Source organism: Lathyrus oleraceus, chromosome 3, assembly GCF_024323335.1.
Source record: "Lathyrus oleraceus cultivar Zhongwan6 chromosome 3, CAAS_Psat_ZW6_1.0, whole genome shotgun sequence".
Lineage (NCBI taxonomy): Eukaryota > Viridiplantae > Streptophyta > Magnoliopsida > Fabales > Fabaceae > Lathyrus > Lathyrus oleraceus.
The window spans coordinates 89,791,576-89,819,146 of record NC_066581.1 but is presented as its reverse complement, the minus strand read 5'-3'; the positions used below and the strand labels follow the sequence as shown (position 1 = coordinate 89,819,146).

The 27,571-nt window shown below is 26.6% G+C and overlaps 8 long non-coding RNA genes across 8 annotated transcripts; all 8 read left to right on the top strand.

The window, feature by feature from the left end:
- Positions 1-33: 33 nt before the first annotated feature.
- LOC127125538 (uncharacterized) lies at positions 34-566 on the top strand. The gene is made up of 2 exons (XR_007804687.1): positions 34-139; positions 234-566. It is a non-coding gene; the product is annotated as an uncharacterized LOC127125538 (long non-coding RNA).
- A 2,365-nt stretch (positions 567-2,931) lies between these two features.
- LOC127125540 (uncharacterized) lies at positions 2,932-3,464 on the top strand. Its single transcript, XR_007804690.1, has 2 exons — positions 2,932-3,037; positions 3,132-3,464. It is a non-coding gene; the product is annotated as an uncharacterized LOC127125540 (long non-coding RNA).
- Positions 3,465-5,830: 2,366 nt separating this feature from the next.
- LOC127125546 (uncharacterized) lies at positions 5,831-6,363 on the top strand. The gene is made up of 2 exons (XR_007804695.1): positions 5,831-5,936; positions 6,031-6,363. It is a non-coding gene; the product is annotated as an uncharacterized LOC127125546 (long non-coding RNA).
- Positions 6,364-8,731: 2,368 nt separating this feature from the next.
- On the top strand, positions 8,732-9,264 carry LOC127125550 (uncharacterized). Its single transcript, XR_007804700.1, has 2 exons — positions 8,732-8,837; positions 8,932-9,264. It is a non-coding gene; the product is annotated as an uncharacterized LOC127125550 (long non-coding RNA).
- Positions 9,265-11,626: 2,362 nt separating this feature from the next.
- LOC127125542 (uncharacterized) lies at positions 11,627-12,159 on the top strand. Its single transcript, XR_007804692.1, has 2 exons — positions 11,627-11,732; positions 11,827-12,159. It is a non-coding gene; the product is annotated as an uncharacterized LOC127125542 (long non-coding RNA).
- A 2,371-nt stretch (positions 12,160-14,530) lies between these two features.
- On the top strand, positions 14,531-15,063 carry LOC127125541 (uncharacterized). Its single transcript, XR_007804691.1, has 2 exons — positions 14,531-14,636; positions 14,731-15,063. It is a non-coding gene; the product is annotated as an uncharacterized LOC127125541 (long non-coding RNA).
- Positions 15,064-17,442: 2,379 nt separating this feature from the next.
- On the top strand, positions 17,443-17,964 carry LOC127125544 (uncharacterized). Its single transcript, XR_007804694.1, has 2 exons — positions 17,443-17,537; positions 17,632-17,964. It is a non-coding gene; the product is annotated as an uncharacterized LOC127125544 (long non-coding RNA).
- Positions 17,965-20,342: 2,378 nt separating this feature from the next.
- LOC127125543 (uncharacterized) lies at positions 20,343-20,779 on the top strand. The gene is made up of 2 exons (XR_007804693.1): positions 20,343-20,437; positions 20,531-20,779. It is a non-coding gene; the product is annotated as an uncharacterized LOC127125543 (long non-coding RNA).
- Positions 20,780-27,571: the final 6,792 nt, after the last annotated feature.

Below are 27,571 nucleotides of genomic sequence, written 5' to 3'. Positions count from 1 at the left end.
GCCTATATAATGAAGGTAATGTTAGTGTCTTGTAAATCAAAAGTAAACACATAAGGTGAAATTCAAAATATGACTTCTAAAAGCTATCAATCTTCTTATATTCTAGTTGTTTTATGCATGAGTTTTATTATGATATCTGGTAAGTAGATATTTTTCTATCTTTTGTAATATATTGTTTAGATAAATAACTTACTAGATTTAATTGAAAATGTTATTGTCTTTGTTTGATTCAGAAATTGTTACAAGTTTGAAGACTCCAATATTAGTTGAAAAGCCAATATGTATTCGTGGGAGTGACGTAGACCCAAGATTTTGCTGCATAGGGAGTTGTAGTCCCAATTGTTCTACTGATTGCATCAATAAGGGATATGTAAAAGGTGGACAGTGTAATTCTAAACTTGGAAATAAGTGTTGTTGTTTTGTATAATGAGTTACAATGTATCACTATGATTGTTGAAAATAAGAGATGCACTTTTTCTTAATTTTGGAACTTAAAGTGTGTAAGAACTTTATGTTTTATTGGAGAACCATCAACTTGATTATGAATAAAACCACCTTAAAATGTATGAGTGTTTTCAAGGTGATTTGAATGGTTTTGAAGAAAACATTATAATATAAATTGTTTGGTTCCATTATGAATAACTATTTAAAAAATTGAATTCAACAAATTCAATTCAATATGGTTTATTTTCAATCAATTTTAAGATATTAAAATTGACATATTAAATTTTTTAATTCAAATATTATAAATATGCGGCAAAATAATAAGCTTGGTTTAAAATATAACATTTTAACATATTAAAACTTAAAATTAGAAAATGAAAATTCATCGAATATGTTTTTAAACATTTTTTAATGGAAATATAATATAATTGTTACACTTGAATTTTTCAATTAATAGAAAGTCAATAAAGAATGTTAATAAAAAGACATTTGTTGTGAGAAAGCATTAATAAAGTGTTTTAAAGAGGGACAAACTGATAACGAGGGATCAACCGAGTTGTCCACTACAAGAAATTGCTTGATTAGTCCGGGGCATTTGTGAGGTGAAAAACCTCTCACTAAATTTCTATATTGTTTGGGGTTTATCCCATTGCAATGCATAAAATAAAAAAATTAATAAAGCAAATTGTGTGGGGCAACCCCTCCAAATCTTAAGAAGGGATATTTTAAATTTTGAAATTGACCATTTTTTAGGGGAAACCCCTAGCTAAAAGTTTCGGTAACATTAGCAAGGGGAAACAGAAACCCATAGCTAATAGTTTCAACCATTTTAAAATTGTCCTGTCACAACTACTTTGTGTCAGTCACTTTAATAAAGGTGTTTACATTTGTGAAGGGTAACCCCTAGCCATATATTTCTGTTGCATTTCTGAGGGACAACCCCTAACTAATTTGAGTTGCATCTGCACGTTATCCCATCACCTGAGCGCACGTCAGTCTCTTTAATAAAGTCATTATAATTTGTGAGAGCTACCCTAACTATTTATTATCGTTCAACTGGCATGGGGAGCCCCCTCAAATACAATCATATATTTGATGCACCACTTTCATTTCCCCATTCCTCCACCACTTCAGCATCTATTTCTCTTTCTACTTGTCTGGTTTTTTCATTTCCCCCCAATGTTACGTCATTAACCTCACTCTTCCACCACCAAACTCATATTTTTCATCAAAAAATCTTCAACAGGCTTATTTAAAAGGTAATTTTTTTAAAAAAATTCTTTTGATATTTGGATTATATCAAATCCCTAATTTTAATATATTTTATTCATTTTCTATTTTTTAATAAATATTTAAACTTTTGCAAGGAGAATAAAATCAAAGATTCAAAGTTGTTTAATTTTTCCTCTAAGGTACACATTTCTTCTCCATGTTTTTTAAAAATCTGAATATATGAATCTTTGAATCTTTTGTTGTTATTAGTTTATATTTGTTGGATATTAGTTAATATATGTTAATATTTGACTATGTTAGATATATTAGTTAATATGCTGATATATATATATATATATATATATATATATATATATATATATATATATATATATATATATATATATATATATCGGTGACTCATCCGATTCTCAATTCAATCAATTTGATCCGTTGATTGAATCCGATTTTTAAAATCTATCACTTATTTTCCAATTGGAGTAGATAATAAACATGAATATTTAAAAAGTAAAATGCTTCTAACTAAAAATACTCTTACAATATTTCTTAGCAAAGTTGTAATTTTAATAATACTTAAATAATAAAACTAATTTAATAAGAAAAATCAATAAGAATTAAAATTTTCAATCATATTATAGTATAATTTATATTTCTTATAAAATTGAGGAAGAGAAAGTGATTAGTTATAAACAAAAATAGTAATGATGAATGTCATGAAAATGATTTAAATCATTTGTTTGAAATTATGTGTCAATCTCTTATTATTAAAATAAAATTTTATTAATTATATAATTAATATTAAAAAAATAGTTGACATGCATTCTTAGATCTTATATTAAATAATTAGTGACTAAATTATATTTATATTTATAGATAACAAAATATATTTTATTACTAATTAAAAAGAATTATCTATTTAAATATATTTTTAATCTCTTATTAAAAATAGTATTGAAAATTAAACTACCAAATAAATTTTTTCAATTTTCACATTTCAAAAACAATTTTTAAAAACTAGTTATAAATAAAATATTAATATTTATTACCAATTATCTCATTAGAAGTCAATACTTTATATTTTTTTATTCAATTTTGTAAAGGATATATAAAGAATAAAACATATATATTTTTTGCATTTGACTATATATTCAATTTTAATAATCTTTATAAAATAAAATAAAATAAAATATTAATATTTATTACCATTAAGATAACTTTTTAGCCTATATAATGAAAGTAATGTTAGTGTCTTGTAAATCAAAAGTAAACACATAAGGTGAAATTCAAAATATGACTTCTAAAAGCTATCAATCTTCTTATATTCTAGTTGTTTTATGCATGAGTTTTATTATGATATCTGGTAAGTAGATATTTTTCTATCTTTTGTAATATATTGTTTAGATAAATAACTTACTAGATTTAATTGAAAATGTTATTGTCTTTGTTTGATTCAGAAATTGTTACAAGTTTGAAGACTCCAATATTAGTTGAAAAGCCAATATGTATTCGTGGGAGTGACGTAGACCCAAGATTTTGCTGCATAGGGAGTTGTAGTCCCAATTGTTCTACTGATTGCATCAATAAGGGATATGTAAAAGGTGGACAGTGTAATTCTAAACTTGGAAATAAGTGTTGTTGTTTTGTATAATGAGTTACAATGTATCACTATGATTGTTGAAAATAAGAGATGCACTTTTTCTTAATTTTGGAACTTAAAGTGTGTAAGAACTTTATGTTTTATTGGAGAACCATCAACTTGATTATGAATAAAACCACCTTAAAATGTATGAGTGTTTTCAAGGTGATTTGAATGGTTTTGAAGAAAACATTATAATATAAATTGTTTGGTTCCATTATGAATAACTATTTAAAAAATTGAATTCAACAAATTCAATTCAATATGGTTTATTTTCAATCAATTTTAAGATATTAAAATTGACATATTAAATTTTTTAATTCAAATATTATAAATATGCGGCAAAATAATAAGCTTGGTTTAAAATATAACATTTAACATATTAAAACTTAAAATTAGAAAATGAAATTCATCGAATATGTTTTTAAACATTTTTTAATGGAAATATAATATAATTGTTACACTTGAATTTTTCAATTAATAGAAAGTCAATAAAGAATGTTAATAAAAAGACATTTGTTGTGAGAAAGCATTAATAAAGTGTTTTAAAGAGGGACAAACTGATAACGAGGGATCAACCGAGTTGTCCACTACAAGAAATTGCTTGATTAGTCCGGGGCATTTGTGAGGTGAAAAACCTCTCACTAAATTTCTATATTGTTTGGGGTTTATCCCATTGCAATGCATAAAATAAAAAAATTAATAAAGCAAATTGTGTGGGGCAACCCCTCCAAATCTTAAGAAGGGATATTTTAAATTTTGAAATTGACCATTTTTTAGGGGAAACCCCTAGCTAAAAGTTTCGGTAACATTAGCAAGGGGAAACAGAAACCCATAGCTAATAGTTTCAACCATTTTAAAATTGTCCTGTCACAACTACTTTGTGTCAGTCACTTTAATAAAGGTGTTTACATTTGTGAAGGGTAACCCCTAGCCATATATTTCTGTTGCATTTCTGAGGGACAACCCCTAACTAATTTGAGTTGCATCTGCACGTTATCCCATCACCTGAGCGCACGTCAGTCTCTTTAATAAAGTCATTATAATTTGTGAGGAGCTACCCTAACTATTTATTATCGTTCAACTGGCATGGGGAGCCCCCTCAAATACAATCATATATTTGATGCACCACTTTCATTTCCCCATTCCTCCACCACTTCAGCATCTATTTCTCTTTCTACTTGTCTGTTTTTTCATTTCCCCCCAATGTTACGTCATTAACCTCACTCTTCCACCACCAAACTCATAATTTTCATCAAAAAATCTTCAACAGGATTATTTAAAAGGTATTTTTTTTATACAAATTCTTTTGATATTTGGATTATATCAAATCCCTAATCTTAATATATTTTATTCATTTTCTATTTTTTTAATAAATATTTAAACTTTTGCAAGGAGAATAAAATCAAAGATTCAAAGTTGTTTAATTTTTCCTCTAAGGTACAAATTTCTTCTCCATGTTTTTTAAAAATCTGAATATATGAATCTTTGAATCTTTTGTTGTTATTAGTTTATATTTGTTGGATATTAGTTAATATATGTTAATATTTGACTATGTTAGATATATTAGTTAATATGCTGATATATATATATATATATATATATATATATATATATATATATATATATATATATATATATATATATATATATATCGGTGACTCATCCGATTCTCAATTCAATAATTTGATCCGTTGATTGAATCCGATTTTTAAAATCTATCACTTATTTTCCAATTGGAGTAGATAATAAACATGAATATTTAAAAAGTAAAATGCTTCTAACTAAAAATACTCTTACAATATTTCTTAGAAAAGTTGTAATTTTAATAATACTTAAATAATAAAACTAATTTAATAAGAAAAATCAATAAGAATTAAAATTTTCAATCATATTATAGTATAATTTATATTTCTTATAAAATTGAGGAAGAGAAAGTGATTAGTTATAAACAAAAATAGTAATGATGAATGTCATGAAAATGATTTAAATCATTTGTTTGAAATTATGTGTCAATCTCTTATTATTAAAATAAAATTTTATTAATTATATAATTAATATTAAAAAAATAGTTGACATGCATTCTTAGATCTTATATTAAATAATTAGTGACTAAATTATATTTATATTTATAGATAACAAAATATATTTTATTACTAATTAAAAAGAATTATCTATTTAAATATATTTTTAATCTCTTATTAAAAATAGTATTGAAAATTAAACTACCAAATAAATTTTTTCAATTTTCACATTTCAAAAACAATTTTTAAAAACTAGTGTATAAATAAAATATTAGTATTTATTACCAATTATCTCATTAGAAGTCAATACTTTATATTTTTTTATTCAATTTTGTAAAGGATATATAAAGAATAAAACATATATATTTTTTGCATTTGACTATATATTCAATTTTAATAATCTTTATAAAATAAAATAAAATAAAATATTAATATTTATTACCATTAAGATAACTTTTTAGCCTATATAATGAAAGTAATGTTAGTGTCTTGTAAATCAAAAGTAAACACATAAGGTGAAATTCAAAATATGACTTCTAAAAGCTATCAATCTTCTTATATTCTAGTTGTTTTATGCATGAGTTTTATTATGATATCTGGTAAGTAGATATTTTTCTATCTTTTGTAATATATTGTTTAGATAAATAACTTACTAGATTTAATTGAAAATGTTATTGTCTTTGTTTGATTCAGAAATTGTTACAAGTTTGAAGACTCCAATATTAGTTGAAAAGCCAATATGTATTCGTGGGAGTGACGTAGACCCAAGATTTTGCTGCATAGGGAGTTGTAGTCCCAATTGTTCTACTGATTGCATCAATAAGGGATATGTAAAAGGTGGACAGTGTAATTCTAAACTTGGAAATAAGTGTTGTTGTTTTGTATAATGAGTTACAATGTATCACTATGATTGTTGAAAATAAGAGATGCACTTTTTCTTAATTTTGGAACTTAAAGTGTGTAAGAACTTTATGTTTTATTGGAGAACCATCAACTTGATTATGAATAAAACCACCTTAAAATGTATGAGTGTTTTCAAGGTGATTTGAATGGTTTTGAAGAAAACATTATAATATAAATTGTTTGGTTCCATTATGAATAACTATTTAAAAAATTGAATTCAACAAATTCAATTCAATATGGTTTATTTTCAATCAATTTTAAGATATTAAAATTGACATATTAAATTTTTTAATTCAAATATTATAAATATGCGGCAAAATAATAAGCTTGGTTTAAAATATAACATTTAACATATTAAAACTTAAAATTAGAAAATGAAATTCATCGAATATGTTTTTAAACATTTTTTAATGGAAATATAATATAATTGTTACACTTGAATTTTTCAATTAATAGAAAGTCAATAAAGAATGTTAATAAAAAGACATTTGTTGTGAGAAAGCATTAATAAAGTGTTTTAAAGAGGGACAAACTGATAACGAGGGATCAACCGAGTTGTCCACTACAAGAAATTGCTTGATTAGTCCGGGGCATTTGTGAGGTGAAAAACCTCTCACTAAATTTCTATATTGTTTGGGGTTTATCCCATTGCAATGCATAAAATAAAAAAATTAATAAAGCAAATTGTGTGGGGCAACCCCTCCAAATCTTAAGAAGGGATATTTTAAATTTTGAAATTGACCATTTTTTAGGGGAAACCCCTAGCTAAAAGTTTCGGTAACATTAGCAAGGGGAAACAGAAACCCATAGCTAATAGTTTCAACCATTTTAAAATTGTCCTGTCACAACTACTTTGTGTCAGTCACTTTAATAAAGGTGTTTACATTTGTGAAGGGTAACCCCTAGCCATATATTTCTGTTGCATTTCTGAGGGACAACCCCTAACTAATTTGAGTTGCATCTGCACGTTATCCCATCACCTGAGCGCACGTCAGTCTCTTTAATAAAGTAATTATAATTTGTGAGGACCTACCCTAACTATTTATTATCGTTCAACTGGCATGGGGAGCCCCCTCAAATACAATCATATATTTGATGCACCACTTTCATTTCCCCATTCCTCCACCACTTCAGCATCTATTTCTCTTTCTACTTGTCTTGTTTTTTCATTTCCCCCCAATGTTACGTCATTAACCTCACTCTTCCACCACCAAACTCATATTTTTCATCAAAAAATCTTCAACAGGCTTATTTAAAAGGTAATTTTTTTAGAAAAATTCTTTTGATATTTGGATTATATCAAATCCCTAATTTTAATATATTTTATTCATTTTCTATTTTTTTAATAAATATTTAAACTTTTGCAAGGAGAATAAAATCAAAGATTCAAAGTTGTTTAATTTTTCCTCTAATGTACACATTTCTTCTCCATGTTTTTTAAAAATCTGAATATATGAATCTTTGAATCTTTTGTTGTTATTAGTTTATATTTGTTGGATATTAGTTAATATATGTTAATATTTGACTATGTTAGATATATTAGTTAATATGCTATATATATATATATATATATATATATATATATATATATATATATATATATATATATATATATATATATATATATATCGGTGACTCATCCGATTCTCAATTCAATAAATTTGATCCGTTGATTGAATCCGATTTTTAAAATCTATCACTTATTTTCCAATTGGAGTAGATAATAAACATGAATATTTAAAAAGTAAAATGCTTCTAACTAAAAATACTCTTACAATATTTCTTAGAAAAGTTGTAATTTTAATAATACTTAAATAATAAAACTAATTTAATAAGAAAAATCAATAAGAATTAAAATTTTCAATCATATTATAGTATAATTTATATTTCTTATAAAATTGAGGAAGAGAAAGTGATTAGTTATAAACAAAAATAGTAATGATGAATGTCATGAAAATGATTTAAATCATTTGTTTTAAATTATGTGTCAATCTCTTATTATTAAAATAAAATTTTATTAATTATATAATTAATATTAAAAAATAGTTGACATGCATTCTTAGATCTTAAATTAAATAATTAGTGACTAAATTATATTTATATTTATAGATAACAAAATATATTTTATTACTAATTAAAAAGAATTATCTATTTAAATATATTTTTAATCTCTTATTAAAAATAGTATTGAAAATTAAACTACCAAATAAATTTTTTCAATTTTCACATTTCAAAAACAATTTTTAAAAACTAGTGTATAAATAAAATATTAGTATTTATTACCAATTATCTCATTAGAAGTCAATACTTTATATTTTTTTATTCAATTTTGTAAAGGATATATAAAGAATAAAACATATATATTTTTTGCATTTGACTATATATTCAATTTTAATAATCTTTATAAAATAAAATAAAATAAAATATTAATATTTATTACCATTAAGATAACTTTTTAGCCTATATAATGAAAGTAATGTTAGTGTCTTGTAAATCAAAAGTAAACACATAAGGTGAAATTCAAAATATGACTTCTAAAAGCTATCAATCTTCTTATATTCTAGTTGTTTTATGCATGAGTTTTATTATGATATCTGGTAAGCAGATATTTTTCTATCTTTTGTAATATATTGTTTAGATAAATAACTTACTAGATTTAATTGAAAATGTTATTGTCTTTGTTTGATTCAGAAATTGTTACAAGTTTGAAGACTCCAATATTAGTTGAAAAGCCAATATGTATTCGTGGGAGTGACGTAGACCCAAGATTTTGCTGCATAGGGAGTTGTAGTCCCAATTGTTCTACTGATTGCATCAATAAGGGATATGTAAAAGGTGGACAGTGTAATTCTAAACTTGGAAATAAGTGTTGTTGTTTTGTATAATGAGTTACAATGTATCACTATGATTGTTGAAAATAAGAGATGCACTTTTTCTTAATTTTGGAACTTAAAGTGTGTAAGAACTTTATGTTTTATTGGAGAACCATCAACTTGATTATGAATAAAACCACCTTAAAATGTATGAGTGTTTTCAAGGTGATTTGAATGGTTTTGAAGAAAACATTATAATATAAATTGTTTGGTTCCATTATGAATAACTATTTAAAAAATTGAATTCAACAAATTCAATTCAATATGGTTTATTTTCAATCAATTTTAAGATATTAAAATTGACATATTAAATTTTTTAATTCAAATATTATAAATATGCGGCAAAATAATAAGCTTGGTTTAAAATATAACATTTAACATATTAATACTTAAAATTAGAAAATGAAATTCATCGAATATGTTTTTAAACATTTTTTAATGGAAATATAATATAATTGTTACACTTGAATTTTTCAATTAATAGAAAGTCAATAAAGAATGTTAATAAAAAGACATTTGTTGTGAGAAAGCATTAATAAAGTGTTTTAAAGAGGGACAAACTGATAACGAGGGATCAACCGAGTTGTCCACTACAAGAAATTGCTTGATTAGTCCGGGGCATTTGTGAGGTGAAAAACCTCTCACTAAATTTCTATATTGTTTGGGGTTTATCCCATTGCAATGCATAAAATAAAAAAATTAATAAAGCAAATTGTGTGGGGCAACCCCTCCAAATCTTAAGAAGGGATATTTTAAATTTTGAAATTGACCATTTTTTAGGGGAAACCCCTAGCTAAAAGTTTCGGTAACATTAGCAAGGGGAAACAGAAACCCATAGCTAATAGTTTCAACCATTTTAAAATTGTCCTGTCACAACTACTTTGTGTCAGTCACTTTAATAAAGGTGTTTACATTTGTGAAGGGTAACCCCTAGCCATATATTTCTGTTGCATTTCTGAGGGACAACCCCTAACTAATTTGAGTTGCATCTGCACGTTATCCCATCACCTGAGCGCACGTCAGTCTCTTTAATAAAGTAATTATAATTTGTGAGGAGCTACCCTAACTATTTATTATCGTTCAACTGGCATGGGGAGCCCCCTCAAATACAATCATATATTTGATGCACCACTTTCATTTCCCCATTCCTCCACCACTTCAGCATCTATTTCTCTTTCTACTTGTCTTGTTTTTTCATTTCCCCCCAATGTTACGTCATTAACCTCACTCTTCCACCACCAAACTCATATTTTTCATCAAAAAATCTTCAACAGGCTTATTTAAAAGGTAATTTTTTTAGAAAAATTCTTTTGATATTTGGATTATATCAAATCCCTAATTTTAATATATTTTATTCATTTTCTATTTTTTTAATAAATATTTAAACTTTTGCAAGGAGAATAAAATCAAAGATTCAAAGTTGTTTAATTTTTCCTCTAATGTACACATTTCTTCTCCATGTTTTTTAAAAATCTGAATATATGAATCTTTGAATCTTTTGTTGTTATTAGTTTATATTTGTTGGATATTAGTTAATATATGTTAATATTTGACTATGTTAGATATATTAGTTAATATGCTGATATATATATATATATATATATATATATATATATATATATATATATATATATATATATATATATATATCGGTGACTCATCCGATTCTCAATTCAATAAATTTGATCCGTTGATTCAATCCGATTTTTAAAATCTATCACTTATTTTCCAATTGGAGTAGATAATAAACATGAATATTTAAAAAGTAAAATGCTTCTAACTAAAAATACTCTTACAATATTTCTTAGAAAAGTTGTAATTTTAATAATACTTAAATAATAAAACTAATTTAATAAGAAAAATCAATAAGAATTAAAATTTTCAATCATATTATAGTATAATTTATATTTCTTATAAAATTGAGGAAGAGAAAGTGATTAGTTATAAACAAAAATAGTAATGATGAATGTCATGAAAATGATTTAAATCATTTGTTTGAAATTATGTGTCAATCTCTTATTATTAAAATAAAATTTTATTAATTATATAATTAATATTAAAAAAATAGTTGACATGCATTCTTAGATCTTATATTAAATAATTAGTGACTAAATTATATTTATATTTATAGATAACAAAATATATTTTATTACTAATTAAAAAGAATTATCTATTTAAATATATTTTTAATCTCTTATTAAAAATAGTATTGAAAATTAAACTACCAAATAAATTTTTTCAATTTTCACATTTCAAAAACAATTTTTAAAAACTAGTGTATAAATAAAATATTAGTATTTATTACCAATTATCTCATTAGAAGTCAATACTTTATATTTTTTTATTCAATTTTGTAAAGGATATATAAAGAATAAAACATATATATTTTTTGCATTTGACTATATATTCAATTTTAATAATCTTTATAAAATAAAATAAAATAAAATATTAATATTTATTACCATTAAGATAACTTTTTAGCCTATATAATGAAAGTAATGTTAGTGTCTTGTAAATCAAAAGTAAACACATAAGGTGAAATTCAAAATATGACTTCTAAAAGCTATCAATCTTCTTATATTCTAGTTGTTTTATGCATGAGTTTTATTATGATATCTGGTAAGCAGATATTTTTCTATCTTTTGTAATATATTGTTTAGATAAATAACTTACTAGATTTAATTGAAAATGTTATTGTCTTTGTTTGATTCAGAAATTGTTACAAGTTTGAAGACTCCAATATTAGTTGAAAAGCCAATATGTATTCGTGGGAGTGACGTAGACCCAAGATTTTGCTGCATAGGGAGTTGTAGTCCCAATTGTTCTACTGATTGCATCAATAAGGGATATGTAAAAGGTGGACAGTGTAATTCTAAACTTGGAAATAAGTGTTGTTGTTTTGTATAATGAGTTACAATGTATCACTATGATTGTTGAAAATAAGAGATGCACTTTTTCTTAATTTTGGAACTTAAAGTGTGTAAGAACTTTATGTTTTATTGGAGAACCATCAACTTGATTATGAATAAAACCACCTTAAAATGTATGAGTGTTTTCAAGGTGATTTGAATGGTTTTGAAGAAAACATTATAATATAAATTGTTTGGTTCCATTATGAATAACTATTTAAAAAATTGAATTCAACAAATTCAATTCAATATGGTTTATTTTCAATCAATTTTAAGATATTAAAATTGACATATTAAATTTTTTAATTCAAATATTATAAATATGCGGCAAAATAATAAGCTTGGTTTAAAATATAACATTTAACATATTAATACTTAAAATTAGAAAATGAAATTCATCGAATATGTTTTTAAACATTTTTTAATGGAAATATAATATAATTGTTACACTTGAATTTTTCAATTAATAGAAAGTCAATAAAGAATGTTAATAAAAAGACATTTGTTGTGAGAAAGCATTAATAAAGTGTTTTAAAGAGGGACAAACTGATAACGAGGGATCAACCGAGTTGTCCACTACAAGAAATTGCTTGATTAGTCCGGGGCATTTGTGAGGTGAAAAACCTCTCACTAAATTTCTATATTGTTTGGGGTTTATCCCATTGCAATGCATAAAATAAAAAAATTAATAAAGCAAATTGTGTGGGGCAACCCCTCCAAATCTTAAGAAGGGATATTTTAAATTTTGAAATTGACCATTTTTTAGGGGAAACCCCTAGCTAAAAGTTTCGGTAACATTAGCAAGGGGAAACAGAAACCCATAGCTAATAGTTTCAACCATTTTAAAATTGTCCTGTCACAACTACTTTGTGTCAGTCACTTTAATAAAGGTGTTTACATTTGTGAAGGGTAACCCCTAGCCATATATTTCTGTTGCATTTCTGAGGGACAACCCCTAACTAATTTGAGTTGCATCTGCACGTTATCCCATCACCTGAGCGCACGTCAGTCTCTTTAATAAAGTAATTATAATTTGTGAGGAGCTACCCTAACTATTTATTATCGTTCAACTGGCATGGGGAGCCCCCTCCAATACAATCATATATTTGATGCACCACTTTCATTTCCCCATTCCTCCACCACTTCAGCATCTATTTCTCTTTCTACTTGTCTTGTTTTTTCATTTCCCCCCAATGTTACGTCATTAACCTCACTCTTCCACCACCAAACTCATATTTTTCATCAAAAAATCTTCAACAGGCTTATTTAAAAGGTAATTTTTTTAGAAAAATTCTTTTGATATTTGGATTATATCAAATCCCTAATTTTAATATATTTTATTCATTTTCTATTTTTTTAATAAATATTTAAACTTTTGCAAGGAGAATAAAATCAAAGATTCAAAGTTGTTTAATTTTTCCTCTAATGTACACATTTCTTCTCCATGTTTTTTAAAAATCTGAATATATGAATCTTTGAATCTTTTGTTGTTATTAGTTTATATTTGTTGGATATTAGTTAATATATGTTAATATTTGACTATGTTAGATATATTAGTTAATATGCTGATATATATATATATATATATATATATATATATATATATATATATATATATATATATATATATATATATATCGGTGACTCATCCGATTCTCAATTCAATAAATTTGATCCGTTGATTGAATCCGATTTTTAAAATCTATCACTTATTTTCCAATTGGAGTAGATAATAAACATGAATATTTAAAAAGTAAAATGCTTCTAACTAAAAATACTCTTACAATATTTCTTAGAAAAGTTGTAATTTTAATAATACTTAAATAATAAAACTAATTTAATAAGAAAAATCAATAAGAATTAAAATTTTCAATCATATTATAGTATAATTTATATTTCTTATAAAATTGAGGAAGAGAAAGTGATTAGTTATAAACAAAAATAGTAATGATGAATGTCATGAAAATGATTTAAATCATTTGTTTGAAATTATGTGTCAATCTCTTATTATTAAAATAAAATTTTATTAATTATATAATTAGTATTAAAAAAATAGTTGACATGCATTCTTAGATCTTATATTAAATAATTAGTGACTAAATTATATTTATATTTATATTTATAGATAACAAAATATATTTTATTACTAATTAAAAAAGAATTATCTATTTAAATATATTTTTAATCTCTTATTAAAAATAGTATTGAAAATTAAACTACCAAATAAATTTTTTCAATTTTCACATTTCAAAAACAATTTTTAAAAACTAGTGTATAAATAAAATATTAGTATTTATTACCAATTATCTCATTAGAAGTCAATACTTTATATTTTTTTATTCAATTTTGTAAAGGATATATAAAGAATAAAACATATATATTTTTTGCATTTGACTATATATTCAATTTTAATAATCTTTATAAAATAAAATAAAATAAAATATTAATATTTATTACCATTAAGATAACTTTTTAGCCTATATAATGAAAGTAATGTTAGTGTCTTGTAAATCAAAAGTAAACACATAAGGTGAAATTCAAAATATGACTTCTAAAAGCTATCAATCTTCTTATATTCTAGTTGTTTTATGCATGAGTTTTATTATGATATCTGGTAAGCAGATATTTTTCTATCTTTTGTAATATATTGTTTAGATAAATAACTTACTAGATTTAATTGAAAATGTTATTGTCTTTGTTTGATTCAGAAATTGTTACAAGTTTGAAGACTCCAATATTAGTTGAAAAGCCAATATGTATTCGTGGGAGTGACGTAGACCCAAGATTTTGCTGCATAGGGAGTTGTAGTCCCAATTGTTCTACTGATTGCATCAATAAGGGATATGTAAAAGGTGGACAGTGTAATTCTAAACTTGGAAATAAGTGTTGTTGTTTTGTATAATGAGTTACAATGTATCACTATGATTGTTGAAAATAAGAGATGCACTTTTTCTTAATTTTGGAACTTAAAGTGTGTAAGAACTTTATGTTTTATTGGAGAACCATCAACTTGATTATGAATAAAACCACCTTAAAATGTATGAGTGTTTTCAAGGTGATTTGAATGGTTTTGAAGAAAACATTATAATATAAATTGTTTGGTTCCATTATGAATAACTATTTAAAAAATTGAATTCAACAAATTCAATTCAATATGGTTTATTTTCAATCAATTTTAAGATATTAAAATTGACATATTAAATTTTTTAATTCAAATATTATAAATATGCGGCAAAATAATAAGCTTGGTTTAAAATATAACATTTAACATATTAATACTTAAAATTAGAAAATGAAATTCATCGAATATGTTTTTAAACATTTTTTAATGGAAATATAATATAATTGTTACACTTGAATTTTTCAATTAATAGAAAGTCAATAAAGAATGTTAATAAAAAGACATTTGTTGTGAGAAAGCATTAATAAAGTGTTTTAAAGAGGGACAAACTGATAACGAGGGATCAACCGAGTTGTCCACTACAAGAAATTGCTTGATTAGTCCGGGGCATTTGTGAGGTGAAAAACCTCTCACTAAATTTCTATATTGTTTGGGGTTTATCCCATTGCAATGCATAAAATAAAAAAATTAATAAAGCAAATTGTGTGGGGCAACCCCTCCAAATCTTAAGAAGGGATATTTTAAATTTTGAAATTGACCATTTTTTAGGGGAAACCCCTAGCTAAAAGTTTCGGTAACATTAGCAAGGGGAAACAGAAACCCATAGCTAATAGTTTCAACCATTTTAAAATTGTCCTGTCACAACTACTTTGTGTCAGTCACTTTAATAAAGGTGTTTACATTTGTGAAGGGTAACCCCTAGCCATATATTTCTGTTGCATTTCTGAGGGACAACCCCTAACTAATTTGAGTTGCATCTGCACGTTATCCCATCACCTGAGCGCACGTCAGTCTCTTTAATAAAGTAATTATAATTTGTGAGGAGCTACCCTAACTATTTATTATCGTTCAACTGGCATGGGGAGCCCCCTCCAATACAATCATATATTTGATGCACCACTTTCATTTCCCCATTCCTCCACCACTTCAGCATCTATTTCTCTTTCTACTTGTCTTGTTTTTTCATTTCCCCCCAATGTTACGTCATTAACCTCACTCTTCCACCACCAAACTCATATTTTTCATCAAAAAATCTTCAACAGGCTTATTTAAAAGGTAATTTTTTTAGAAAAATTCTTTTGATATTTGGATTATATCAAATCCCTAATTTTAATATATTTTATTCATTTTCTATTTTTTTAATAAATATTTAAACTTTTGCAAGGAGAATAAAATCAAAGATTCAAAGTTGTTTAATTTTTCCTCTAATGTACACATTTCTTCTCCATGTTTTTTAAAAATCTGAATATATGAATCTTTGAATCTTTTGTTGTTATTAGTTTATATTTGTTGGATATTAGTTAATATATGTTAATATTTGACTATGTTAGATATATTAGTTAATATGCTGATATATATATATATATATATATATATATATATATATATATATATATATATATATATATATATATATATATATATCGGTGACTCATCCGATTCTCAATTCAATAAATTTGATCCGTTGATTCAATCCGATTTTTAAAATCTATCACTTATTTTCCAATTGGAGTAGATAATAAACATGAATATTTAAAAAGTAAAATGCTTCTAACTAAAAATACTCTTACAATATTTCTTAGAAAAGTTGTAATTTTAATAATACTTAAATAATAAAACTAATTTAATAAGAAAAATCAATAAGAATTAAAATTTTCAATCATATTATAGTATAATTTATATTTCTTATAAAATTGAGGAAGAGAAAGTGATTAGTTATAAACAAAAATAGTAATGATGAATGTCATGAAAGTGATTTAAATCATTTGTTTGAAATTATGTGTCAATCTCTTATTATTAAAATAAAATTTTATTAATTATATAATTAGTATTAAAAAAATAGTTGACATGCATTCTTAGATCTTATATTAAATAATTAGTGACTAAATTATATTTATATTTATAGATAACAAAATATATTTTATTACTAATTAAAAAGAATTATCTATTTAAATATATTTTTAATCTCTTATTAAAAATAGTATTGAAAATTAAACTACCAAATAAATTTTTTCAATTTTCACATTTCAAAAACAATTTTTAAAAACTAGTGTATAAATAAAATATTAGTATTTATTACCAATTATCTCATTAGAAGTCAATACTTTATATTTTTTTATTCAATTTTGTAAAGGATATATAAAGAATAAAACATATATATTTTTTGCATTTGACTATATATTCAATTTTAATAATCTTTATAAAATAAAATAAAATAAAATATTAATATTTATTACCATTAAGATAACTTTTTAGCCTATATAATGAAAGTAATGTTAGTGTCTTGTAAATCAAAAGTAAACACATAAGGTGAAATTCAAAATATGACTTCTAAAAGCTATCAATCTTCTTATATTCTAGTTGTTTTATGCATGAGTTTTATTATGATATCTGGTAAGCAGATATTTTTCTATCTTTTGTAATATATTGTTTAGATAAATAACTTACTAGATTTAATTGAAAATGTTATTGTCTTTGTTTGATTCAGAAATTGTTACAAGTTTGAAGACTCCAATATTAGTTGAAAAGCCAATATGTATTCGTGGGAGTGACGTAGACCCAAGATTTTGCTGCATAGGGAGTTGTAGTCCCAATTGTTCTACTGATTGCATCAATAAGGGATATGTAAAAGGTGGACAGTGTAATTCTAAACTTGGAAATAAGTGTTGTTGTTTTGTATAATGAGTTACAATGTATCACTATGATTGTTGAAAATAAGAGATGCACTTTTTCTTAATTTTGGAACTTAAAGTGTGTAAGAACTTTATGTTTTATTGGAGAACCATCAACTTGATTATGAATAAAACCACCTTAAAATGTATGAGTGTTTTCAAGGTGATTTGAATGGTTTTGAAGAAAACATTATAATATAAATTGTTTGGTTCCATTATGAATAACTATTTAAAAAATTGAATTCAACAAATTCAATTCAATATGGTTTATTTTCAATCAATTTTAAGATATTAAAATTGACATATTAAATTTTTTAATTCAAATATTATAAATATGCGGCAAAATAATAAGCTTGGTTTAAAATATAACATTTAACATATTAATACTTAAAATTAGAAAATGAAATTCATCGAATATGTTTTTAAACATTTTTTAATGGAAATATAATATAATTGTTACACTTGAATTTTTCAATTAATAGAAAGTCAATAAAGAATGTTAATAAAAAGACATTTGTTGTGAGAAAGCATTAATAAAGTGTTTTAAAGAGGGACAAACTGATAACGAGGGATCAACCGAGTTGTCCACTACAAGAAATTGCTTGATTAGTCCGGGGCATTTGTGAGGTGAAAAACCTCTCACTAAATTTCTATATTGTTTGGGGTTTATCCCATTGCAATGCATAAAATAAAAAAATTAATAAAGCAAATTGTGTGGGGCAACCCCTCCAAATCTTAAGAAGGGATATTTTAAATTTTGAAATTGACCATTTTTTAGGGGAAACCCCTAGCTAAAAGTTTCGGTAACATTAGCAAGGGGAAACAGAAACCCATAGCTAATAGTTTCAACCATTTTAAAATTGTCCTGTCACAACTACTTTGTGTCAGTCACTTTAATAAAGGTGTTTACATTTGTGAAGGGTAACCCCTAGCCATATATTTCTGTTGCATTTCTGAGGGACAACCCCTAACTAATTTGAGTTGCATCTGCACGTTATCCCATCACCTGAGCGCACGTCAGTCTCTTTAATAAAGTCATTATAATTTGTGAGGAGCTACCCTAACTATTTATTATCGTTCAACTGGCATGGGGAGCCCCCTCAAATACAATCATATATTTGATGCACCACTTTCATTTCCCCATTCCTCCACCACTTCAGCATCTATTTCTCTTTCTACTTGTCTGGTTTTTTCATTTCCCCCCAATGTTACGTCATTAACCTCACTCTTCCACCACCAAACTCATATTTTTCATCAAAAAATCTTCAACAGGATTATTTAAAAGGTATTTTTTTATACAAATTCTTTTGATATTTGGATTATATCAAATCCCTAATCTTAATATATTTTATTCATTTTCTATTTTTTTAATAAATATTTAAACTTTTGCAAGGAGAATAAAATCAAAGATTCAAAGTTGTTTAATTTTTCCTCTAAGGTACACATTTCTTCTCCATGTTTTTTAAAAATCTGAATATATGAATCTTTGAATCTTTTGTTGTTATTAGTTTATATTTGTTGGATATTAGTTAATATATGTTAATATTTGACTATGTTAGATATATTAGTTAATATGCTGATATATATATATATATATATATATATATATATATATATATATATATATATATATATATATATATATATATATATCGGTGACTCATCCGATTCTCAATTCAATCAATTTGATCCGTTGATTCAATCCGATTTTTAAAATCTATCACTTATTTTCCAATTGGAGTAGATAATAAACATGAATATTTAAAAAGTAAAATGCTTCTAACTAAAAATACTCTTACAATATTTCTTAGAAAAGTTGTAATTTTAATAATACTTAAATAATAAAACTAATTTAATAAGAAAAATCAATAAGAATTAAAATTTTCAATCATATTATAGTATAATTTATATTTCTTATAAAATTGAGGAAGAGAAAGTGATTAGTTATAAACAAAAATAGTAATGATGAATGTCATGAAAATGATTTAAATCATTTGTTTGAAATTATGTGTCAATCTCTTATTATTAAAATAAAATTTTATTAATTATATAATTAATATTAAAAAAATAGTTGACATGCATTCTTAGATCTTATATTAAATAATTAGTGACTAAATTATATTTATATTTATAGATAACAAAATATATTTTATTACTAATTAAAAAGAATTATCTATTTAAATATATTTTTAATCTCTTATTAAAAATAGTATTGAAAATTAAACTACCAAATAAATTTTTTCAATTTTCACATTTCAAAAACAATTTTTAAAAACTAGTGTATAAATAAAATATTAATATTTATTACCAATTATCTCATTAGAAGTCAATACTTTATATTTTTTTATTCAATTTTGTAAAGGATATATAAAGAATAAAACATATATATTTTTTGCATTTGACTATATATTCAATTTTAATAATCTTTATAAAATAAAATAAAATAAAATATTAATATTTATTACCATTAAGATAACTTTTTAGCCTATATAATGAAAGTAATGTTAGTGTCTTGTAAATCAAAAGTAAACACATAAGGTGAAATTCAAAATATGACTTCTAAAAGCTATCAATCTTCTTATATTCTAGTTGTTTTATGCATGAGTTTTATTATGATATCTGGTAAGTAGATTTTTTCTATCTTTTGTAATATATTGTTTAGATAAATAACTTACTAGATTTAATTGAAAATGTTATTGTCTTTGTTTGATTCAGAAATTGTTACAAGTTTGAAGACTCCAATATTAGTTGAAAAGCCAATATGTATTCGTGGGAGTGACGTAGACCCAAGATTTTGCTGCATAGGGAGTTGTAGTCCCAATTGTTCTACTGATTGCATCAATAAGGGATATGTAAAAGGTGGACAGTGTAATTCTAAACTTGGAAATAAGTGTTGTTGTTTTGTATAATGAGTTACAATGTATCACTATGATTGTTGAAAATAAAAGATGCACTTTTTCTTAATTTTGGAACTTAAAGTGTGTAAGAACTTTATGTTTTATTGGAGAACCATCAACTTGATTATGAATAAAACCACCTTAAAATGTATGAGTGTTTTCAAGGTGATTTGAATGGTTTTGAAGAAAACATTATAATATAAATTGTTTGGTTCCATTATGAATAACTATTTAAAAAATTTAATTCAACAAATTCAATTCAATATGGTTTATTTTCAATCAATTTTAAGATATTAAAATTGACATATTAAATTTTTTAATTCAAATATTATAAATATGCGGCAAAATAATAAGCTTGGTTTAAAATATAACATTTAACATATTAATACTTAAAATTAGAAAATGAAATTCATCGAATATGTTTTTAAACATTTTTTAATGGAAATATAATATAATTGTTACACTTGAATTTTTCAATTAATAGAAAGTCAATAAAGAATGTTAATAAAAAGACATTTGTTGTGAGAAAGCATTAATAAAGTGTTTTAAAGAGGGACAAACTGATAACGAGGGATCAACCGAGTTGTCCACTACAAGAAATTGATTGATTAGTCCGGGGCATTTGTGAGGTGAAAAACCTCTCACTAAATTTCTATATTGTTTGGGGTTTATCCCATTGCAATGCATAAAATAAAAAAATTAATAAAGCAAATTGTGTGGGGCAACCCCTCCAAATCTTAAGAAGGGATATTTTAAATTTTGAAATTGACCATTTTTTAGGGGAAACCCCTAGCTAAAAGTTTCGGTAACATTAGCAAGGGGAAACAGAAACCCATAGCTAATAGTTTCAACCATTTTAAAATTGTCCTGTCACAACTACTTTGTGTCAGTCACTTTAATTAAGGTGTTTACATTTGTGAAGGGTAACCCCTAGCCATATATTTCTGTTGCATTTCTGAGGGACAACCCCTAACTAATTTGAGTTGCATCTGCACGTTATCCCATCACCTGAGCGCACGTCAGTCTCTTTTATAAAGTCATTATAATTTGTGAGGAGCTACCCTAACTATTTAATATCGTTCAACTGGCATGGGGAGCCCCCTCAAATACAATCATATATTTGATGCACCACTTTCATTTCGACATTCCTCCACCACTTCAGCATCTATTTCTCTTTCTACTTGTCTGGTTTTTTCATTTCCCCCCAATGTCACGTCATTAACCTCACTCTTCCACCACCAAACTCATAATTTTCATCAAAAAATCTTCAACAGGCTTATTTAAAAGGTATTTTTTATAAAAAAAATCTTTTGATATTTGGATTATATCAAATCCCGAATTTTAATATATTTTATTCATTTTCTATTTTTTTAATAAATATTTAAACTTTTGCAAGGAGAATAATATCAAAGATTCAAAGTTGTTTAATTTTTCCTCTAAGGTACACATTTCTTCTCCATGTTTTTTAAAAATCTGAATATATGAATCTTTGAATCTTTTGTCGTTATTAGTTTATATTTGTTGGATATTAGTTAATATAAGTTAATATTTGACTATGTTAGATATATTAGTTAATATGCTGAAATATATATATATATATATATATATATATATATATATATATATATATATATATATATATATATATATATATATATATATATATATATATATATATATATATATATATCGGTGACTCATCCGATTCTCAATTCAATCAATTTGATCCGTTGATTCAATTCGATTTTTAAAATCTATCACTTATTTTCCAATTGGAGTAGATATTAAACATGAATATTTAAAAAGTAAAATGCCTCTAACTAAAAATACTCTTACAATATTTCTTAGAAAAGTTGTAATTTTAATAATACTTAAATAATAAAACTAATTTAATAAGAAAAATCAATAAGAATTAAAATTTTCAATCATATTATAGTATAATTTATATTTCTTATAAAATTGAGGAAGAGAAAGTGATTAGTTATAAACAAAAATAGTAATGATGAATGTCATGAAAATGATTTAAATCATTTGTTTGAAATTATGTGTCAATCTCTTATTATTAAAATAATATTTAATTAATTATATAATTAATATTAAAAAAATAGTTGACATGCATTCTTAGATCTTATATTAAATAATTAGTGACTAAATTATATTTATATTTATAGATAACAAAATATATTTTATTACTGAAAATGTTATTGTCTTTGTTTGATTCAGAAATTGTTACAAGTTTGAAGACTCCAAGATTAGTTGAAAAGCCAATATGTATTCGTGGGAGTGACGTTGACCCAAGATTTTGCTACATAGGGAGTTGTAGTCCCAATTGTTCTACTGATTGCATCAATAAGGGATATGTAAAAGGTGGACAGTGTAATTCTAAACTTGGAAATAAGTGTTGTTGTTTTGTATAATGAGTTACAATGTATCTCTATGATTGTTGAAAATAAAAGATGCACTTTTTCTTAATTTTGGAACTTAAAGTGTATTGGAAATAAGAACTTTATGTTTTATTGGAGAACCATCAACTTGATTATGAATAAAACCACCTTAAAATGTATGAGTGTTTTCAAGGTGATTTGAATGGTTTTGAAGAAAACATTATAATATAAATTGTTTGGTTCCATTATGAATAACTATTTAAAAAATTTAATTCAACAAATTCAATTCAATATGGTTTATTTTCAATCAATTTTAAGATATTAAAATTGACATATTAAATTTTTTAATTCAAATATTATAAATATGCGGCAAAATAATAAGCTTGGTTTAAAATATAACATTTAACATATTAAAACTTAAAATTAGAAAATGAAATTCATCGAATATGTTTTTAAACATTTTTTAATGGAAATATAATATAATTGTTACACTTGAATTTTTCAATTAATAGAAAGTCAATAAAGAATGTTAATAAAAAGACATTTGTTGTGAGAAAGCATTAATAAAGTGTTTTAAAGAGGGACAAACTGATAACGAGGGATCAACCGAGTTGTCCACTACAAGAAATTGCTTGATTAGTCCGGGGCATTTGTGAGGTGAAAAACCTCTCACTAAATTTCTATATTGTTTGGGGTTTATCCCATTGCAATGCATAAAATAAAAAAATTAATAAAGCAAATTGTGTGGGGCAACCCCTCCAAATCTTAAGAAGGGATATTTTAAATTTTGAAATTGACCATTTTTTAGGGGAAACCCCTAGCTAAAAGTTTCGGTAACATTAGCAAGGGGAAACAGAAACCCATAGCTAATAGTTTCAACCATTTTAAAATTGTCCTGTCACAACTACTTTGTGTCAGTCACTTTAATTAAGGTGTTTACATTTGTGAAGGGTATTAGAAGTAATTCATATTTAATTGTACTATTTTCTTAGCCCCTAAGTTTGTTAGAGGGTATTTTAGTATTTTATCCTATTCTAGTAACCCTAGTTTTAGCTTATAAATAGGGTGACAATCATTGTAACTTTTATCATGTTTGTAGCCGTCATTCTCTTTATAATAATATTCTACCTTTGCACCAACAATTGGTATCTAGAGCTCCGGTTCGGATTCATTGGGAAACACGGGAAACACGAGTGAACGTGAGGTCTTGTGTGTTTGATTTTGATTCTTAGATTCGTGTTGAATCTTGAACAAAATCTGATCAGAATTTTAATTCTGTGGGTTGGGAAACACTGTGTGAGAAATCTGAGTGTACTGTGCAAGGTAGAAAGATGAACGGAAACGGCAACATGAACACCAAACTTCCAGTATTTGACGGTAAAAACTGGAATCGTTGGATGATCCAAATGCGTGTACTGTTCGGTGCTCAAGATGTTCTAGATCTTGTCACTGATGGTTATGTTCCGGTAGCAGCAGATGCGACGGATGAACAGAAAAACGCGCAGAAGGAAGTAAGGAAGAAGGATCAGAAAGCATTGTTCTTCATTCATCAATGTGTTGATGTAAATGTGTTTGAGAAGATTGCAGATTCAACGACAGCAAAGGCTGCGTGGGACACACTGGTTAGATGTTATGGTGGTGACGCATCAGTGAAGAAGGTGAAGCTTCAGTCCTTGAGAAAGCAATATGAGAATCTCAACATGAAGAATAATGAGAAAGTTTCCGAATACATCTCCAGAGTGATTCTGATCACTAATGAGATGAAAGCGTGTGGAGAAACTCTTTCTGAAGAAACAATCATGGAGAAGGTATTGAGATCCCTTACCTCTCAATTTGATTACATTGTGGTAGCAATAGAACATTCCAAAGATCTGAGCACCATGAGAATTGAAGAGCTGCAGAGCAGTCTAGAAGCGCAAGAGTTGCGTTTGATTGAGAGAACTTCTGAAAGGGAAGTAGAGCAGCAGGCTCTGAAAGCAACTTCTGATAGGAGGTATCAGAAGCAGTCAGAAGCCAGGAGAAGATCTGATGGTGGTCAGAAGTCAGAAAGCTCAACCTCTGATAGACAAAAGAATGCTCAGAAGGGAAAAGAGAAGTATGACAAGAAGAAAATCCAATGTTACTGCTGTAAGAAGTTTGGTCACTTTGCTAGAGACTGTTGGTCAAACAAGGAGAGAAAATCAGAAGAAGCAAATATAGCCAGAAGTTCTGATGACGAATCTGTGCTATTGATGGCCTCTGAATCTAATGATATGGATCTGATAGACTGGTGGTATATGGACACTGGCTGTTCAAATCATCTTACTGGAAACAAGAAATGGCTGGTTGACTTTGACTCTGAAAAAAGGATAAAGATCAGATGTGCTGATGACAAATATCTTAATGCAGAAGGTATGGGAAATGTCAGAGTGATTCTGAACAATGGGAAAACAGCATTGATTCAGAACGTGTGGTATGTACCTGACATCAGAAGCAATCTGATGAGTGTGGGACAATTAATTGAGAAAGGTTTTTCAGTTACCATGAAGGACAATCTTCTGAAGCTGTATGACTGCAATCAGAAGTTGATTATGGAGTCAGAACAGGGAAGGAATAGAACATTCAAGGTGAATGTCAGAACTGCAGACTCAGAATGTCTTAGTGCAACAAGTGCTGAGAAGGAGAGTGAGCTGTGGCACAGAAGATTTGGTCATTTGAATTTCAGAAGCTTAAAACATCTGAATTCAAAGAAGTTGGTACATGGAATTCCTGCAATTAAGAAGCCTGAAAAGTCATGCAAAGTTTGCATGGAAGGAAAACAACCACGATTGCCATTTGCGTCAGAAACTGCTCCAAGAGCAAAACATGCCTTGGGAGTTGTACATTCTGATGTGTGTGGTCCATTTCCAGTAGCATCGATTGGAGGGAATAAATACTTTGTGTTATTTGTTGATGAATTCACAAGAATGACATGGGTATCCCTTATTAAGTTTAAACACGAGGTGTTTGATGAATTCAAGAAGTTCAGAATGAAGGCTGAGAATCAGAGTGGTCAGAAGTTGAAGATTCTTAGAACTGACGGTGGAGGTGAGTATAACTCCAAAGAGTTCCAGAAGTTCTGTGAGGAGAATGGAATTGAGCATGAGGTTACTGCTCCTTATACCCCTCAACACAATGGTCTTGCTGAAAGAAGAAACCGCACTTTGCTTGATATGGTGAGAAGCATGCTAAAGGAGAAGAAGCTTCCTCAGAAGCTCTGGGGAGAAGCTGTTGCCACCGCAACGTATGTACTCAACCGATGTCCTACGAAGAAGTTGAAGGAAATAGTTCCAATACAGAAGTGGACTGGAGATAAGCAAAGTGTTAGTCATCTGAAGGTGTTTGGTTCTGTTTGCTATAAACATGTTCCAGAAGCCAGAAGACAGAAGCTGGATGATAGAAGCAAAGTGATGATTCTGATAGGGTACCACAGTACAGGTGCATACAAGCTCTATTGTCCAGAAACCAATAAAATTGAATTCAGCAGAGATGTGATTGTGAAGGAATCAGAAGTTTGGAATTGGGATAAGTCTCAATCTGATTCTGATGTTAGAACCTCTGAAGAAAGGTCAGAGTTAAGAATTTTTGAAGATGTTGATTCTGATTCTGATAGTGAGTCTGACTCTGGAGAAGACTCAGAAGATGAAGGTGACTCTGATGATCCAGACTCTGATGACCCAGACTCTGATGGTAATCCAGATTCTGGTGGCAATTCAGACTCTGGAAATATGTCAGACTCTGAAGATGATCAAAGCTCTGGAGGAAGTCAACCATCTGAAGCTAGAAACTCTGAAGCTCAAGACTCTGAACAAGTTCAGAGACCACAAAGAACCAGAAACATCCCCAGAAGATATGCAGAATTTGACATGCTGCAAGACACTGAAGTAGACTCTGAAGGAGAAGTTATTCAGTGTGCCATGTTAGTAGACTCTGAACCCATAAGTACAGAAGAGGCTCTTAAGCAGAAGCTCTGGCTGAAGGCCATGAAAGAAGAACTTGATGCTATAGAGAGAAACAAGACTTGGAAGCTGACAGAACTTCCAAAAGACAAGAAAGCCATCAGCGTCAGATGGGTTTTCAAGCAGAAGTTAAAGCCAGATGGTTCAATTAGCAAACATAAAGCAAGGTTGGTAGCCAGAGGATTTCTACAGAAACCTGGGCTGGATTACTCTGAAGTGTTTGCACCTGTAGCAAGACATGAAACAATCAGAATGGTGATTGCAATAGCTGCTAACAGGAATTGGCCTCTGATGCATTTAGATGTAAAATCTGCATTTCTGAACGGTCCATTAGAAGAAGAAGTTTACGTGTCACAACCTCCTGGATTTGTGAAAAAGAATCAGGAAGGGATGGTGTACAGATTATATAAAGCTCTATATGGATTGAAACAAGCGCCCAGAGCTTGGAATCAGAAGATTGATTCATTTTTCAAGAAGCAAGGCTTTCAGAAATGTGAG